At 38.6% G+C, this 4,304-nt stretch overlaps 1 non-coding gene across 1 annotated transcript; it reads left to right on the top strand.

Annotated features, from left to right (window-relative positions):
- Positions 1-309: 309 nt before the first annotated feature.
- On the top strand, positions 310-416 carry LOC111894091 (small nucleolar RNA R71). Its single transcript, XR_002851080.2, has one exon. It is a non-coding gene; the product is annotated as a small nucleolar RNA R71 (small nucleolar RNA).
- The last annotated feature ends 3,888 nt before the right edge of the window (positions 417-4,304 follow it).

A 4,304-nucleotide genomic window follows, 5' to 3' on the forward strand; every position in this document is an offset into this window, starting at 1 on the left:
TGTGGACCACTACATCTCTCGCAACCCACTCTCATGGCATGTACTGACTGGTCCATTTGTGTTATCCTTCGATCCATATTATTTAGCATGGCCATCACAGCTGCTATTTCTTCAGTTTGGGCCCCTCCACCGCGTTTGATTCCATCTTGCCTCGGGTTGTGGTATTCGTGAGAGTGCTTTGCGAATTCTTCAATTAGCTCCTTGACCTCCCTTGGATTTTTCTTTGTCAAAGGTCCTTGAGAATCAAGGAGTTGTCTTGTCATCACGTTGACCCCATCATAAAAGATTGACATCTCTTGCTGCACATTTAGATCATGCTGAGGGCAATTTCTGAGCAAGCCCTTGTACCGCTCCCATGCTTCGTATAATGACTCCCCCGGCTGTTGCTCAAAGTTGGCTATTGCCTTCTTGAGTTTGGCTATCTTGGATGGCGGGCAAAACTGGTCCAGGAATTGCTCACGCATTTGAGCCCAAGTGGTGATTGTACCCGGTGGGAGTGCTTTTAACCACTCCTTAGCAGCTCCTTTGAAAGTGATGGGAAGCATCCTAAGCAAGACTGTGTTTCTGTTGACATTTGGGACATTGAATTAATCCGCAATGTCGTTGACTTCATCTAAATGCTTAAAAGCATCCTCATGATCTTTCCCGAAAAATGGGATGTCCTTCAGTGCAGTCAATATGTGTCCCTTCAGCTCGAATGTAGCAGTGGCAGGTATTGCGGGTTGGACTAAACCGGGACCCACATCTTCTCATATCCGCTTCTTGTAAGCTCCCATGGACATTTATTCAATTGTTGCCATCTAGTTCCTTGGCTCGTTCTCGGGTTCGCTCGTGTGTTCTTCAAATTCCGGCTCGGTATCGCTTTCGGACTCGGTTTGGACGGGCGTATGATCCTAATGCTTAAGATTGCTCTTGTGCCTCGCGGATGAACTTGACTCTCCTTTCTTCTTTCCCGCCTTCCTAGAAAAAGCTAACTTCAATTCTTGTAAGGGCGTCTTTTTCTTGTGAAGTGCAGACTTAGGATCTTCAAGTGGTGGCACGAAGTGTGTGTTTGAGCTTCTGGTCATGAACTCCTGCAACTTGCTAAACTAAAAACGTAAAACTGAACTAAAATAAGAAAAACTAACTACAAACTAAAATTCTAGTTTTTTAACTGTCCACATCGTGGACTCTGTGACTGACAGAAAATTTTATTTTGCTGAAAAATTAACTTTTTGTGGATTTTACTCCACAAGAAGGATCGATTAATTTACTGCAAATAAATAAGCTAAAAACTAAGTCGTTCCCCAGCAACGGCGCCAAAAACTTGATGTGCACAAAATTACTCACTAATTTTAATATTTATAACCTAACAAACTTAACTAACTATGCACTTATAGGCAGTGTACCTAGTCAGATTACAGTATAGTTTGGGTAAGTCGGGTGTCGATCACAGGGAACGGTGTTCTAATTAATTTACTTACTATTAAATTAACCTAATTATTAACAAGTTTAAAAGGGGTTTTATCTGATTTTACAAGATCAGATGAACTTAAATCAAATTCAATAAGTAAGAACACACTCTTGTTTAGTTTGAATCCAGTTCTCTCTTATGGCTAGCTAATGATTACAGATTATTAAGTTGGTTTTTAGTTGTATTAGTAATTTAGTTCTAACTTTACCAATAATTAACTAATTCATGTCAAACCATGTATGTTCACACATAATTAAACACAGAACTAATTATGAATGTAAATATGCTATGTAAAATTTGTAATATAAACGCAATTATGGTCACAATACACGTTCTCTAGCACAGCTAAGCTTATTTACTCTAATTACTAACTAAGATTGGTCAATCCTAGCTCTAACAATTTAATGTTCACTAAATCATTAGGTAAACAAATTCATGCAGTTAATGGTCACTAAGCTACACAAAATATGCAATCAAGTCATTAGAGAGACAAACAATAGCATGCTAGGTTATACAAATCAAACACAAGCAATTTTTACCAACTAAACTTAATCCATAAACATTGAACTATTCATAAGTTTGAAGCTTCATCTAGCTAAACAAGAGTAGCTAGATTCAGCTGTTCATCATAGCAACTAAACCAACATAGCTAAAAGTAATAAAAGACATGTTCTTATTTAACTAAAATATAAACCTTTATTCTTTTTGGTGTTGAAAACCTTCTTCCAGAACCCTTCTTTCACTCTGAATCGTCTCTTGGAACTCTTTCCTTCAGCCAAAAGCTTCTTCCTTTAGTAATAATCAGGAGAACTTAAATAATCTCCAAAAACCCGCGCCACGTCGTGGCCAACTTTGCCACGTCGTGGGCTTCAAGTAATCCGTACCGTGCAAGGAAATCCTCCGTGTCGCGATGTTTATCTTCTGGAAACCTCTTGCCACGTCGTGGCCGTCTTCGCCACGTCGTGAATTCAGTACTTTTCGTGAATTTATTATTTTCTTGTCTTTCAAGTCTCCCATGTTCCACATATTGTCACTTTTGGTCCCTCTCTTCGAAAATCCTTTTAATTAACTGAAAATAACAATTTAAGGTCATAAGTATCATTATTCTAAACATTTTATCAATTTATTAATAAAAATGTACTTAAATATTGCCTAAAAATAGGTATAAATATGGCAATATCAATGGACAAGGACCTGATGCTAGTTGTCTATGATATTCTTTGATAACTTCACTGTTTGCTGGAACATTACGATGCATGATCTCTAGAATAGATCCGATGAAGGCGAACCTTGAACTGTTAGACAGAATAACATTGGAAGTATGGAAAGCTGGAATTGCTTCAATCACCGAACCCTATATCACCGGAATGTTGTGACAATCGATTTCCCTCTGAACACTTATAGCCCAAAAACGAGCACAAGATATTTCCATGTGCCTGGTTACAAATAGAGTACTCTGAACTAGTTGAGCCCAAAGGACTGACCCGTAAATCCAGATTGATCCCAGAGTAAATACGATAAAGAATAGTAAGAAAAATCTTACTTGCGCTTTCTGAACCCGTTACCCTCTCTGAAAAACTCTTGAAAATTAGGCTAAATAGCCCATTCCACATAGGAGGAAGGTTGGGCTTCTTGAACTTGGATACAATCACAAGATAGTTTCTGTAACCCATCTGGTAGAAAATATCAAGAATAGCAGAAAAGGAGATTGATTCAGGATCGACCAAATCGTTAGTAGAGGGAAACCCCATTAATCGACTGAATATGGACTTGGTGATGGATGTTTATTGATTACCAAGCTCGAAAGTGATAATATATCCACTCTCTTCATAACGAGCAGTAGAGAAATCTTTGGATAGAAGAGCCAAAGGAACATTCTATGTCTTTGATAGTGCAGTAGCCAAAGGAGAGTATCAGAGGCATTAGATTGATGGTTGGAGCAAAGCGTCATACGTGGATGGATCAAGGTCCAAGATGAGATTCTGGTTAGCCTTGATGCCTAGTAGCCCTGATGAAGCAGTCTGATCAGCGGCAGATGGAGTTTCTGATGAAGCCGCGATGGAAATCAATGGAGAAGACGATGAACAGTAGAGAGAGAAATGGTTTGCTTGCGCTGGAAGTAGGAATTTTTTGAAAGCAGTGAATGAGAATGAAACTTTGAATTTCCTTATATACGTAACTAGTAGTGAGAGAAAATTGGTGTTTGGCACTCCATAACCCTGAAAAGGCGTGACAGGTTGGCGTGTGTCAGGCATGTGTCAGGCGGAGTGATGCCAGCTAAGATTGAAATCTTCACGCGCCAAAATCGCAATCTTATCCCTTAAGTTTCTCCGATTCAGATATGCCTATTCGTAGTAGTTCTTCGAATCTGAAAACAATCATAAGAAATACGAACCAAACTTTTTGAAAATCACAAGGATCTTCGTGCAAGAGTGTGCCAAAGATAAAGAAATAAAGCAAGTTATCTAAGGGGTTCTAGTGATGTCATTAAAGACATGAAACAGTTGGATCTCGAGCAACAATCTCTTCCTTTGGAGTCAAGAAAGACTCGAAAGTGTCTGTGTGGTATCCCGTTGAATTACGATCATCTGTTTGTTGAGAAATAGTGAAAGGATTTTTCTCATTTAGGATTAACGGTAGCTTCATCTTTAACCAAACTCCGAAACTCAACATAAGTCCAAACGTTCGGAAGAAGTACTTGTCTGCCCAATGTCTCCATAAGAACAAGTATGCTTTGGAAATATTTGAGTGGCTGGATAATATAGAAATCTCAAAAAAAAATAAAAACTTGATCTTATGGGAAGAAATGTATTGGGTCTAGAACATTTTATTAAGATCTCGCAAAAATAAA

The sequence above is a fragment of the Lactuca sativa genome, chromosome 4, assembly GCF_002870075.4.
Source record: "Lactuca sativa cultivar Salinas chromosome 4, Lsat_Salinas_v11, whole genome shotgun sequence".
NCBI classification, from domain to species: domain Eukaryota; kingdom Viridiplantae; phylum Streptophyta; class Magnoliopsida; order Asterales; family Asteraceae; genus Lactuca; species Lactuca sativa.